A 15,607-nucleotide genomic window follows, 5' to 3' on the forward strand; every position below is an offset into this window, starting at 1 on the left:
TCTCTCGCAGCGATGGGGGCGTCCCCCAGCACAGGAGATGCGATGGGGGCATCCCCATTGCTGCTCGAAAACCAACTCCAGCACCGCCTCTGTCTTCTTCTGCATCTTCCCTTCCTTCTTCGGCTGGATGTCGGACGCCTGCGCAGTACACTCTGTTCGGCGAACTTTGCAACTGCTGGTGCCAAAGGAAATGGGGGACATTCATTTTATACCATGTAAACCCTACCCTGGGTTTTCCTTTATAATTACAAACAAAAATTTTGAGAAATCACAGAAAGGACACTAATTTGCAACACTGAGGGGGGTAACACTAATAAGTTGGGTAAAAAGAGTGATATTGTAAGAAGGCAAAGTTAACACAGGGGTCTTCTCAGGGCCAAATCTATTATCTAAGGTGGGGGCCAAAACTGCAGCATTTTACAGTCACTGCAAAGGACAAATCCCAATGACAAATTGCAGAAACATACCGTCAGTGGAAATGCTGCTATTTATAAAACTGAAACGGTTTTGGAAATCGCAGCATGACAATCATACCTATGAAAACACTGGCGGTTTCCCTATAGGTATAATTGAAGCAGAAAGTCTGGTGAGAAAACTTCTGTGGTCTTTCTGTGAAAAGTGCTGTGGGAAAAACCGCCATGCATTTCTGCCGCGGTTTTTCCAGCAGCACTTTTCCATAAGGCCTGAGCCTAAGCCCACTGTTATTATCAATTCTGGATGCTTATTGGCAACACTGGGCATCCATTGACTATAAAGGTCACTCAGTATGAATTAGAAATTGAGCCTCTGCTTTGTATCACATGGGTATTATAACAATGCCAAACTTTACAATCATCATTTTATGGAGGAACCTGAAATTTGTTCAGACTCCCACTGAAATGAATGGGAGACTTGAAAGGCATTTTTGAGAAAGATTCCACCTAAAAAATTTTCTGTAGTACGCTCGTATAAACGGTCACAAAAAAATGGCCGCGGGCATGTGCAGTCGGCTCTGCCGAGGCTGGACGGCAGAGTCGTCTGCGCATGCCTAGAAGTTTGACCCCCAGTGCTGGAAGAAGATGCGGAAAGAGACATTCCAGATGAAGACAGAAGCGGCGCTGGAGAGTTCTCTCGCAGCATTGGGGACGCCCCAAGTGCTGTTTGATTGCTGCAGCCCGCCCTCAGTGCTGCGAGAGAACTCATTTGCATACAGAAGAAATCCATGATTTCTACCGAACAGCGGCCCAGAGAAGACATCTAAAGGTAGGAAAAGAATAACCTTTCTTAAGGCTATTCGTACGTGTTAGGGAGAAAAAAATGCCATTTTAATGATTGAATCCCTTTAAAAAGAAATTTTTGTTTTTGAAATCCCTAAGAAAAAGTTTCTGGCTCTTTTGCTTTGTTCTGTAAGGAAACACGCATTTGTTTCCCTAAATTTTGCTTATACTGTTACATGTAGAACAATAGTTCTGCACAGTCTAAACAAACACCAAAGCAGTTCTTTGTAAAAGAGCGTGAAATCTCGAAATATACTGGAACTGTGTATGTGTGTATGTGTGTGTGTGTATGTGTGTGTGTGTGTGTGTGTGTGTGTGTGTGTGTGGTCTAATGCTTCTAATTTCTTTGCACTCCACTTCTTAGGGATAACTGTTGTAACCCCTGTAGGCAAAGCTAGATTAGAAGCAAGAGACCGCCTTTTTTTCCCAGGATCACAAAGGAAAACTACTTATCAAGCACAGCAAGTTTTTATTAACATTTCTTTGGCTATGGTACAAAATGTTCTTGAATATGGAAACTTTCCAGATCTCTTAGTTAGCAATTCATTGCAAACATTTCTTTGCATTAGTTAATGATCCAACTACACTTGTAAGCAAACAGCACCAACATATCTAATCAACGCTGCAAAACTAACAGAATGCTTAGAACACATCTGGATGTTATTTTCTGCTTAGACTGAAAAGAAAACATATGCAGATTCTTTTGATCTAGGCTTAAACAAAGGGATTGTTGATAAAGAGGCAAAGTGGCCAGTCGGTATGTCATTGCTATGTAGCATGATCACTGATATTCAAATGTTCCTAAATTCATTTACTTGGCTTCCTGCAATCTGCAATTTTGGCCATTTCACGAGAAACCGCAGGAGATGTTTTTAGGGCTAACTTCACTTGAGGTTTTCACTGCTATACAATGTGCTACTGATCTGTTTTGTCAGCTTCTAGATAACACTTCTCCTTAAAAACATACTAAATATCTGACGCTAATGTATTTTAATTACCCAGATGGAGATAGCCGCTTTAGAGCGTTGCCTGCGTTCCTTGTAAATAAAAAGTGGCATCGTCAAATCAATTAGATTAAATCACAGGAAGTGAGAGTGTGTGCGAACTGCCAAAAACATCAGATTTGCTTCATTTTTATTTTTGTAAAGCTCATTAGGTTGTTGCTTCATTTTCCACCAAGCCAAAATATTTTTAATGTTTGCTTTAAAAATTCCATTTCCAATTCATCCTATCTTCGCCGCAGAATGTGATAATACAACGAAAGGTCACTGTGTTCTGGATGTTTGTGTTTTTTCAGTTAGCGGAGCTCCGTTAATTAAAATGGTCTCAGGTTTTCAAGGTTTTATGTGTTTTTTATTCTTGTGAAAACTCAACGAAGCATGAATACACTCTTGGTCTTGGCAAACGTATCATTTTAATTTCCAAGAATAAGGGGAAACTCTCGGAATGTCTTGACTTTTTTCTTGGCCTGCCTTTTGAACCTGGTCTGGCTCCTAGCTTATAAAATGTTTAAACCATAATAAAAATACTATGTGGTCTGTGGTGGAATTCCCATGTCCTTCCATTCTCAAAATAAATCCTTGTATGAAGGTTTTACCAAACAATGATAAGTGCAAAGCACTACAAAAACTCTTCATTTATCACCTGGGAAATGTTTACAGATATGTCAGGAGTCTATTCTGCTAATAAACATTCCTTTTGTGTAGCGATAGCTCGAAAGGACTCTCACCCAAACCCATTTACTTTAGCATTAGAAACACATATCAAGTCTAATTTTTGATTCGCCCGACAGCTCTGAAGTGCAGGGGGTGTAGGAAATAACAAAAGTATCCCTATTACCTATTATTATCCAATTACAACCCAGTAACCAAATACATTGGGAGATGAAGCCTTTATTAGAGGCTCTTTCTCTAGCTCTGACTAAATAAGATCACAGCACCCATGCTTGATGAGGCGGAAGTGGAGCTTTGACATTTATTCACAAGCATGTTCCAAGCTTTCGATGTTTTTAGAAAAGCTAAAAAAGCCCACAAGGAAAGTCTTGTAACATTGTACACATTATCACAAATAGTAATTTAATGTCCTGATTACAATAATACAAAGATAGAAATACTTCTATTCATTGTTTATTACTATCAGCTCTTTAGATCTCTTTATCTATCTATTGTCTATTTTTTGCATTACATGGGTGAGAAATACATGAGCTGAGACTTGCATCTGTTTACGGTAAATATGGTGCTGGCTTTCTTGATTTTTATTTAATATCTATCTATTGTCAAGGTCTGGGGTTGCTAAGTGGGGTGGCATAGACACACAAGTCCAGTTTCTTTTAGTCCAAAACAAAAGTAGAGTTTATTTTCACTCAAAAAGGTAGTGCAGCAACAAAAGGAAACAATACAAAAATATACACCTGCCCGGCTAGGCTCTAACTGAACATAGAATAGGTTACCTCAACTAGAATAACAGAAATCCAAAACAATTCAGGACACAGCTCCAAAGAAAACTACCGCTCTATTTGGCACTCCAGCCAAGCTCTGCCAAAGTGTTGCTGCTGGAGCAACTTCTTAAGCCTCCTTGACGAGGAGACTCTCTGCAGCTAATCATCCCCAAAGTGTGGACTGGAGGGGGGTGGAATGACAGGTCCCACTACCAATCCTACCTGTCATTCCTAAAAATCCAGCCCAGTACTGAGCATTTACCAAAATGCTCAGCAGACAAAAGTTGTCTGCTGAGAACAAACATTCCTTCTGGAGTTTTCTCATCTCACCCACCTGAGTAGTCTGGGTGAGATATACACCCCCTCCATTACCTGACCAGCCATGGGCTTAAACTATCTAAAAAAGAAAAGGCTTGAAAAAGGTTCAAGTGTCTTGAGCTGAAACGTTGCATTTTGTATGGGGCAATTAACCCACAATTTTCACTACTAGGGGAAACACGGTGGCTCAGTGGTTAGCACTGTAGCCTTGCAAGCGCTGAAGTCCTGGGTTTGAATCCTGCCAGGAACAACATCTGCAAGGAGTTTGTATGTTCTCCCTGTGTTTGCATGGATTTCCTTCCATTCTACAAAGACATATTGATAGGAAAATAAATGTACACTGTGATCCCTATATGGGGCTCACAATCTACATTTAGAAAACAAATTTAAAAAAATCACTACTTTCTATGGAGTGCCACCTATTTTTGCGTTTTTGCATATTGGAACTTGCTTGAGGCTGCCACCTTTCTCTTGCTGGTGCTGTCTTTATTTGGACATCTATCTATATCTATCTATCTATCTATCTATCTATCTATCTATCTATCTATCTATCTATCTATCTATCTATCTATCTATTCATTAATACACCAATCAGTCAAGTGAATTGAATAATATTGAAAGGATTAATTGAATTAAAAGGATGGAAATAGTAGGAAGTAACTGAACAGTCGGTGCTTAAAGTTGGAAGACGTAAAGATTTGCAAACATAATGATGAGACTGACTTTGACAAAGGTCAAATGTTCATGGATAGACCAGTAGGTCAGAACAATTCAAAGGCAGGTCTTCTGGGGTGTTCCAGGTATGCAGTGGTTAATACCAAAAGTGAACCATACAATAACATCTGGTGAAATGGCGATAACCTCATGGGCGCCCAAGGTGTACTGCACAACCTGGACTTGAAGGATTGAAGGCTAACTGGTATGGTGCGATGCCAGCTACTGTAGAAATGAATTGCTGAAAAAAAATGTTGGCTAAGTTAGACATGTATCAGAACACAGTGCATTGCAATTTGCTGTATATGGGCCTGTATAGCTACAGACTGTTCAGAGTACCCACTTAGACTTCTGCCCATCATCACGGGTGTCTACAATGCACACAACAGCATCAAAAGCAGGTGTATGTCACTTACCTTGGGGCAGACATGGCACAAGAATGTGCTATGAAAAGAAGACAAGCCAATTGAGTGTGTTATTGTCTGAGCAATGATCTGCTGGGGAATCTTGAGTCCCGGCATTCAGGAGAATGTTATTTTGACACATGCTACTTACGCTAATATGCCACTTCATGACAGTTGACATAAAAATGGCACAATGCACGAATAGTCCAATAATAGTTTGTGAACATGACAAAGAGTGAAGGTACTGTAGGGACTTGGCTTTCAAACTCCCCAGATCTCAGTCTGACCGAGCATCTGTGAGATTTCTTGGAATACATGTTTATTCTATGAAGGACTCACCTTGAAATTTACATGAATGAACAGTCTTGTGGAGTCCATGGAGTTCTTTTTGTAGCCCATGGAGGGTCTATACAATATTATTACTTAATGTTATGACTGATAGGTTTCCGTGTTATGGGGACATAGATTATAGTCTAGGAGAGTAATCTGTTTTGGATACCCTTTTGTATATGCCACATTACACCACGTTCAGGCCAGACTGTCTCTCAATTAGCTAAAGCCAAGAAATGTGCAAAGAAAAACATTGCTCTGTAAGACTGCAGGCACCATTGAAAACAAAACGCAATTTTTGCACTTATGAAGGGGTTCCCCTGGTGATGTTAGTTTATTAGTTGGCCCAAGAAACCTATAAATAGTAGCCCTAAAGTAAACCAACAAAAGTGTACTATAGAACTATTTGAGTGGGTGGTCCAGCAGTGTATTGGACTAATAGTCAAAAGACTGAGCCCTTGTCTACAAAATAGAATTGTACCAATAGCTGCAGAGAATGCGTATACTCCTAACACACTGACATCATAGGAGTTAATATTCATGCAATGCAAATGATTCACATTAAAATTTTACAATAATATGATCTCATTTTCAGGAAACCACAAGGCTCTTCAGGTAGGCCTCAAGATACTGCGAGGATTGCAGTGACTGCAGGTCTGTCTTTGCCGGAAGGTTACACTAGGACCTAACTGCATAAAGTTCTGCAACATACATTCTTTGCTTCCACTTCTTGTATAATGTATTCTAAGTCTCCAGACATCAAATGCATGGGGCGATAAACAATTAATGTTCGGAAAGTATATGGACACTTCACTGTAACTAGTGCAGGTTAAATGTAATCATATTATTATTGTCAGTATCATTTATTTATAATCCTGACACTTAAGCCAGAAATGTTTTCCAAACTTTAGTCATCATCGTAATGTCTGTGTTATGAATATTATAAAATCTATATCTTTTAAATGAGATCTTGGATGGCGACCAAAGAACATTTTACAGAATGGATGAAATTTCTTAACTCTCTCTGCTCTTGCTAAAGTGCTCCATTTGCTATGTCATTTCATTAACAGTAAATACACTGTATAGTCCACCCCAAAACTCAAAAAACATTCAACTAGTTAGAATAAAAACCCATACATACACCTTTCACATGCCTCGACCTACATTGTGAAATTAGCTGGGTTATAAAGATGTGGTTGCCCCACTTTTATCAGTCTTTCAGCTGCAAAAGGTGCAGAAAGATAAGAGCAAGTGGGGAAAACACTCCAAAAAATTATGGCATATGAATAGGAAATTCAATGGGTAAGTCCAGACATAGGAAAAAAAAATTCTAGTTCAGATTTCAGTGCAAATCCCCAGTGAATTACTATTTGTTACATTTATGAAGGTTGCTATGAACCTAAATTAGGTGAAATAAATGGTAGAAATTGGAGCCATTTTAGCAAATAAATCAGCATAACGCAGATTATAAAAAAAAAACAAAAAAAAAAACAGCATCCTCATTTTTTACTGAAAATATTTACTAATAGGATATAAATTGGGTATAAAGAAGAAAATGTTTGTTTTTTTACCGTGTTAGCCAGTGGGTATGAAATATAAAAACAAAAAACTTGAGAGTCTTCAGTAGATGATACCTTTTTTATTGGCTAACTCATAATGATGATAGAATATATCGTTTCGAAGTTCTTTAGCTTCTTCTTCAGATATCTGAAGAAGAAGCCAAAGAGCTTCGAAACGTTATATTTGTCATCATTATGAGTTAGCCCTTAAAAAAAGGTATCATCTACTGAAGACTCTCAAGTTTTTTGTTTTTGATATAATTTAGGAGAGCAACAAAAGCAATACACTTCAGGAAGAAATCAACTTAGAGCTATGCTAAAATGATAGTGATCTGAAAAATAAAAGGACTGTAGATAAGTACTGTTCAGATTTACACCACAGAGCTCATCCACATGGCTGTACTCAGGATCTCAAGTATACTCTTAGAAATCTGCGGTCCTGTATTAAATATTTCAATCTTGCATAAATGTTTTACTTTCATGGATTCCAATACATATGGTCTAACAAGTAATGTATTATATAGACATTGTTTCTTGGGAGAATATAGAACAGCATACAGTAGCACACACTTCTCATAGCTCTCTCAGGGAACTATGGGTCCCCATAGATATTTCCCCATAGATATGTTTACAATATCAATAAAATATGCCAAGAAAAATGTCTCAAAATATGCCCAAGCATAGATGCTCCAGCCACACAAAAGTTCCTTCCAAAAAGTCTCCTAAGATGCTCCCTAGGTAGATTATTTTGCTGAACATTCGGAAGCCTAAAATGCTGTTGTTGATTCTTTTTGACCTATTACATACAGACCGTTGTCAAGGTCATCCGATTGACATGCCATCAATTCCCATTGAAATTCACAGTATATTAGGATAAAGATGTCCCTTGTTTTTTGATCTGTAACACAGCTGTGAAAGCAGTCAGGAAAACTGATTTTAGTTTTAGGATATGGTCAAGTTAAAACTGATGTTCCTCCAAAAATTACATCCTATGAAAAGCATCAACTTGAAGTAATAGACAAGAAATCGGAAAGTAAGAGGAGTGTAAAGGAAAAAGGAGAAGAAGTAGAAAAATTGGAGAGAAAAAAACATAAAAGAGGAAAAAGTGAGGTTTCTTACATAGTGTTATGTCAGTTGATTACTGCAGTGACTGGGACATTCACGAGCTCACTGCATGATAACGGACCATAATTTCTATGCAGTGACTTCAGTCCAGCAAATACAACCCAAAAATGGACTGTTTTCCACAGATTGGACTCATTCTTGTGAAAGGGCCTGTTGGGAGTAAGACTGGAGCCTCCAGACCACTGTCCTAATGTGAGTGACAAGACTTCCTTGTTAGGGTATATCAGGTTCATCCAATGATCTGCTATTATCTTGACCAGGAAGGAAGGGGCTGCAGTATACATAATGGCGGTGTCTACTGATGATCAACAGACTGATATGTAAGAGGTGCTCCCATCCTTCACGTGTTAGATTTGTTCCTTGGGAAGATAAGTAGAAATAAACATGTATACTTGGCTGTGTGGACATTGGCAAGAGGTTGCCAGAATGATATTTGGCCTTGGAAGTGAAAAATATTCATTTTATTAATAATCAAAATTATTTTGAGGAAATGGTGCCAATTGATAAATAGCTTCCAAATTGCAGTGGCCATAATGTCAGCCTAACATTAATACTTATAGTAAGCTCACAACTGCCCACATAATGCACATTACATAACTCTCTACACAATGTCAGATATATATTATAGTTTCTGTATATAGTCAACCTCATTAGAATGCAACACATTGCCACGTTGCGCTCTCCTTCACTGTCAGCAGCCAGGAAGTTACATGTGAGAAGTCAATCAATGGCTGTTCCATCTAACATCTTCTTCCTATGGTGACCTTTGTCATTGAGAGAAAAGGATAACTGTGTGGCTGGATTGCAATATTACTATTCACTTTAGCTAACTCTGAGCATATGTGTATCAGGTCAGACTTCCAGCAGAGTTTGTGTCTGTTTATCGGTGTCTAAGATTTACAGATATTTATGATGTGACGTGTAAAATGTTAAATTTATGTTGTAGACAAAGCTCAAATGAATGACAGACAGAGCTAACTCTTAGTATAACTGCTGAAAAGCCTGCTCCTCTTTGCTTCACATTATTTATTACTAGGACTGGCATCATATCTGACATTTTTGTGGTCGTCTTTTGAACCAAACATGGGAGTGGATACAAAAGAGATCAGAAGTCTCATCAGCCTTTCCTTCTTTTTACCTTCACTTAAAAAACTGCATCAAATACTGCTGCAAAATGTGTATGTGATTCTAGCCTAAGGCTAGAGCCCCATGTGGCAAAAAATAAAGCATTGTGCATTACCTGCAAAGTTTATGGGATTCTAGTGAATCCCATCCACACATTGCAGAAAAAAATGTTCAGCGGAAATGCAGCGATTTCAAAAATGTCAATTATACCTACAGAAACTCTGGCGTTTTCCTATAGGTATAATAGAGGCAGAAGGAAAACTCAGTGGACTTTCTTTGAAAAATAATGCAGAAAAAAATGTGATGACAAGGGGCGTAACTACCGTGGTAGCAGTGATAGCAGCTGCCACAGGGCCCGGGACATTAGGGGGCCCGGCGACAGCCGCTACCGTTGCGTTTTTGTTTTTTTTCTTAAATAGGTCATTACTGGTTGGAGTTACTCCCTTAACATACTGATCCTGGTTCCTGCCCTGGTTTTTATACCCCGGAGTATAATAATAGTGTTTGTGTGGACCGCAGCCTTACTTGCCGATCCTCCCCGCTCCGGCACACAGCAGCTTCTCCAGGCGGCCGTGGGCAGCAACCAGGATAAGTCGGGGGTTAAGTCTTTTCAGACCCTGGAGTATACTGATTGGAGGCCCAGGGGAGGTAAGGGAACATAAAAAACATTATTACTTACCTCTCTGGGCTCCAGGCAGGCTTTGGGCCTACTTGAGTGATGTCCCTGACGTTGCGACGCAGGCCTGGGTCACGTGACATGCCATACGTCATTGAAGATGGCCGACATCAACAGGGATCGCATCAGAGCCATGGATAGGTATGTAGCAGTGTTTTTTATGTTTGTATCCTCCCCTGGGTCCCCGATTATTATACTCTGGGGTCTGAAAAGACCCCAGAGTATAACAATTGTTCATGGCTGTCCACAATGGGGCATAATACTGTGTTCAGGGGCCACTAGGGGAAATAGTGTGTGCAGGGGCCAGTGTGGGACAATATTAGTGTGTGCAGGGTCCACTATGGGCCAATATTAGTGTGTGCAGGGTCCACTATGGGGCAATATTAGTGTGTGCAGGGGCCACTATGGGGCAATAATAGTGTGTGCAGGGGCCACTATGGGGCAATAATAGTGTGTGTTGGGGCCACTATGGGTCAATAATAGTGTGTGCTGGGGCCACTATGGGGCAATAATAGTGTGTGCAGGGGCCACTATGGGGCACAGTACTGTGTGCCGGGCCTACCATGGGGCATAATAGTGCATGCAGGAATGCAGGGGGGGGGGGGGGGTTAAGTCGGGGTCTTCGGAATCGGTCAGGGGGCCCCATGTCAAAAGTTGCACACAGGGCACCACCATTCCTAGTTACACTACTGTTGATGATCTATCCTATTAAAGTTTGGCAGGGGACTGATGGCCACGTCCCCGGCCGATCAGCTGTTTGCAAAGGCTACATTATTTGGATGACTGCTGCGCCTTCTTCAATACTTGCAAAGCACAGTGCAATAAATTTGTATAGCAGCTGTGTTTGGTATGGCAGCTCAGAACAGGACTTAGCTATGATCAGGCCATTTGACCAATGAACAAAAGCATAACTACCAGGGTAGCAGCTGCCTTTTCATACTCCCCGAGTATAATGATCGGAGGGCTAGGAGAAGTGAGGAAACATGAAAAACACTGTTACTTACCTCTACTGGCTTCGGGCCTACTTGGTGATCCATTAGTGGAATAAAAAGCTAGCACAACCCATTCAAGTCAATGGGAGGCTTTTTTTTCAGCGCTGAAATTCCACACCATTTGCCTCTGTGTGAATGGACCCTCAGTAGTTTTCACTACTGCAGGATTTGACTGTAGTTTGTATTCCTGTGCAAACTGGTGGGCACAGCCTAGGTGTAATGTACTGCACACAGTGAGTAGAGGAGAATATGCTCTAGAACTTTCTCTCTTGGTCATAAACAATCCAAGAATCAAGGAAGGCATATGTAGAGAAGTACTAATAAGTACTGATGTACGTAAAGTAGTTTGGTTGTGCTATTTAGTAAGCACCTATCTAGCTCCAGCATCAAACTAAACCTGTCTTTCTTCTCTTATCTACTGCTCTTTCAGAGATTTTCAGAGTGAAATTCAGAGTGGGGAGGGAAATAGTCTGATAAGAGAAGAAAGAATTTCTCACTGAGTAGCTTAGAATCGCCTGTACATTGATGTATGCAAAATAATTCCTAAAAACATTATGACAACTTAATAAACTTAATAAATAGGACAGGTCAAAATAAAAACCTACATTTATTAAACACGCTTAAGTCTTTGCTGCTAACGGTTTTTATGCAAACCATAATTTATTGCACAAAAGTTAGCAAAATCATTAGTAATGTTAACATCCAAATGATTATCATCTTATGAATTTAGAAATGCTCTTACCATCCCATTGAACTGCTCCAGTAATGAACATTCAGTCTCAAGTGTTTGTGCAAACAATTAGGTCAACAAACCCAGAGGATCAGATTGAGCATGGGTCACTACCATGATAAACATTTCAATACACTGTACAAGTATTCACAGCTACTGTTGTAGACATGAAGACCACACATTGAAATGAACCTGCCATTGTTAGTATAAAGTGGGCATGCCAGTCTTTGAATCCTTTGTAATTCTGCTAGCATCACCACCCATCTGTGCAATAGATAGCAAGCTCTTCTAGGTAACTAGCACATTGCTGTAATGGAAGATGCCTTCTGAAAGTGACACCAACAATATCATTAACACACTGTGCTAGATCAAAGAGGTCAATTGTAGACGGTGAGATATAAAAATCCAGACTTCTTGGGAAAGATTGAAAGATAATGAGAGAATCCTCTGTAGATTACAGTTTGTTTAATTTACAAACTGAAAACCAATAGACAGCCAGACTAAATGATTGTTGTAATACTCTGTGGTATCAAACTGTGTGCCTGGAAAAGTCCAGCTGTTAGCTGAGATAACAAGATGCATGGGGTTACCTTTTACCCTTAAGGGTCGTGCAAGATCAGGGATGACTGCGTCTGTTATTCTGACATACACTGATCAAATGAAGACATCAGTTTGCAAAGTTTCAAAGAAAACCAACTCACAAGTAAAGATCCATGCCATACATTAAAGGCCTTGTCTGGAGACACAAAGCCATGGCCACTGCACTTATAATACAAAAGCAAACCACATAATTATTAGATTCTATTAGGACAAATACTCTGATGGCTAAATGGAGGTATGGTTATGTCATCCTGAGAGTTGAGAAATCTTTTAAATAGCTGCCTCCTCTCTAATATGTGACAGCACATCACTGACTATGCCAAGAAAAGGGGCTTAGCATTTAGGTGTGTTCATGTTCATGTGAGTGAAAGGGGCTGGATGGTATATTGTATATGATACGACAGAGACAAGTGGGAGTTCAGATAAAGAGGGAAAAGCAGAGGATAGGAGGACCAGAAATGTGTTGGCAAGGAAAGGCGCCTCCCTGCAAGAACACATCATAGCTTTCTAAAAAACTACTAAACTTTCGGCAATACATGACTGCTCATCTGTTACGTTGGTTATAGTATCTTTGCTAACCCCCTCCCCCCCCTAATTTGTAGATGCCTGAAAAGACCCCAGAGTATAATAATTGTTCATGGGTGGTCCACAATGGGGCATAATACTGTGTGCAAGTGCATTTTGTAACATACAAAATGATCTACAACCTGTCCCCTCCATATATCTCCAACCTAATCTCCCGCTACCTGCCCACACGTAACCTCAGATCTTCCAATGACCTCCTACTCCGCTATTCTCTCATCTGCTCCTCACACAATCGTCTCCAAGATTTCTCTCGTGCATCCCCCATACTCAGGAACTCCTTACCAAGACACATAAGACTGACCCCCAGAATCACAGGCTGCAAGAAGGTCCTGAACACTCACCTGTTCAGGAAGGCCTACACCCTCCAATAACACTATCACCACACCACCATCTGAACTGTCTCCCCCTCTCCTTCTGTCTCTACCCCCTTCCCCCATAGACTGTAAGGGCCCTCTATCCCACTGTGCCAGTCGGTCACTGTTAGTATTATATCTACCTGTGTATTTTGTGTACTGTATGTAAACCTCCAAATGTAAAGCACCATGGAACTAATGGTGCTATATAAATAGACAACAATAATAATAAAAATAATATATGTCAGCCAAACCCAGCAATTTCAGCAGTACTTGCTGACCTTGTGTATGGGGTCCTCTGGGCTCTCCTCTAACAAAAGATGTTGGGGGAGATAAAGATCAAACAGTTGGATTTCAACAGCCAGATCCTTTTGTTCTCAGGAAGATAACCAACTGCCAGAGGTGTCTGGTCCTAACTTTTTCACCTCTTCCCTTTTAGAATATATGCATACTTGGCTCAGGATGTGTATGGGGGTGGTCTGGGAAGATAAATAATAAAAAGCCACATTTGCAGTATGGACACTTTCCCCAGCATTAAGTAAACAGTGAATCTATCTATCTATCTATCTATCTATCTATCTATCTATCTATCTATCTATCTATCTCCTATCTATCTATCTATCTATCTATCTATCTATCTATCTATCTATCTATCCTCTTTGCCTTGGTATTAGAGTGCTTCAGACATTTAGTGAAGCGGGGAATGCACCCCCAGTGAGTTCACATAATATCCACTGTAACCTAATATGTATTTATCTTTATAATCTTGACCATGCCGTGTTATTATGCTGACACCTGGAAATGTTTTACTTCGTAGATATATGCAGTGCTGATCTCCCCAGGGGGATAATAAATGAGAAATGAGGAAATGTGTTATTTAGTAATAATGGAACCCATGACTGAAAATTCCCCTAAAATAAACATAATGCAAATCTTTAACCCATTGATAAGCTGCCTGGCCTGAGAATGCAAAGGCTCTTTGTAATCCTTTGTTTGCATGATCCCTTGGTACAGCCCAGATCCTTGGTAATGTCACACATTACAGTAACAATAGGATGACAGGAGCTAGACAATCAGTAAATACAGGCTACTCACTCTGCATATTACTAATAAGGGCAGAGGCCCAGTGCTCCTTTTAGAAGGCCATATAGTGATTTCAGCTTCATATGTGTCTTTATTAATGGCCATACTGTAGGTGCTGAAGGACTGAAGACTAACAGAAGGCCTTTAAGCCAGCAGGAGCATTAACCACTATATTATCCCTAGTTCTGGAGGATTATTACAATTATAAGCTAAATATGCTTTAATTAGTCTTTAAGATTTTAGTGTTATGTTTTTGCTCAAGTTGGATTTCCCAAGCAATTAATGCTGTCATTTCAAGCAGAGAACGAGCTAAGCATCCATATTAAAAAACACTTTGGATTGTAATTGATGGTAACAACCTCATTTCAGTTGTATATGTGGAGCTACAATCCAAACAAAGGCTATACATATGGCTGCTGCCAGATCATCCAGTCATTTAATAGCACCTACACCATATGCCATACACCACATTTTATGGGTGCTTGCGGTATATTAGTAAGGTGTATGATTCCTACATAGAACTACATCACCAACTGGCAGAGCATGCAGCTACATGAGAGGATCAGAAAGATGTCATTTATCCAATTATTCTAGAGACACACAGTGATGGCTAATGGATTGGACAGAAAGTGGTTCAGCAGTAAGTACAGAACCATACATGAGTATGGCTGCACTAGGGTAATGGGTTTGAACTGACCAAGAGACACGTTCTCTACATTTTTGGGTTGGTCTTTTGATTTCTTTGCTTCCAATTGAACATAATGGGAGGCGGATTCTGCCCCAAATCCGCAGCAAATTCTGCCCTTAGGTATGTGCCAAGCTCATCAAACAGTATGTGATATTTGCCTCCAGAAAAACTAACTGGCAAATTTCTCCTGATATAAATTACCCATCAGCACCACATTTAGTGAATTTGTTATCCCACCTATGGCTAGGTTCACATCTGCGTTTGGGTTTTCGTTTGGGGGGGTCCACTTGGGGATCCCCCAAACATAAAATCTAATCAGCATAAAAAAAGCGGTTACCCGCGGAAAGTCATGGACCCCATAGACTATAATACGGTCCACCTGGTTTCCGCCCGAAAAATGTGCCAATGCTGGTGTGAACCCAGCCTATACAGCCTAGGGCAGGTATTATACCTTGTGTTCTTGAGTCTGTTTAGAGATGGGTGAAAACAGGAGGCAGAAATAGGACATGTGAATAGACCCATAGACTCTCTTTGTTCTAAAAGCAGCTGTCTGAAGGCCATTCATAAAACGCCCATCACATAGTAGTATGAATAGGGCGTGAGTGGGGGTAGGTGACCAGGGATGACCAGCA

The sequence above is a fragment of the Leptodactylus fuscus genome, chromosome 1 (assembly GCF_031893055.1).
Source record: "Leptodactylus fuscus isolate aLepFus1 chromosome 1, aLepFus1.hap2, whole genome shotgun sequence".
Classification (NCBI taxonomy): Eukaryota; Metazoa; Chordata; class Amphibia; order Anura; family Leptodactylidae; genus Leptodactylus; species Leptodactylus fuscus.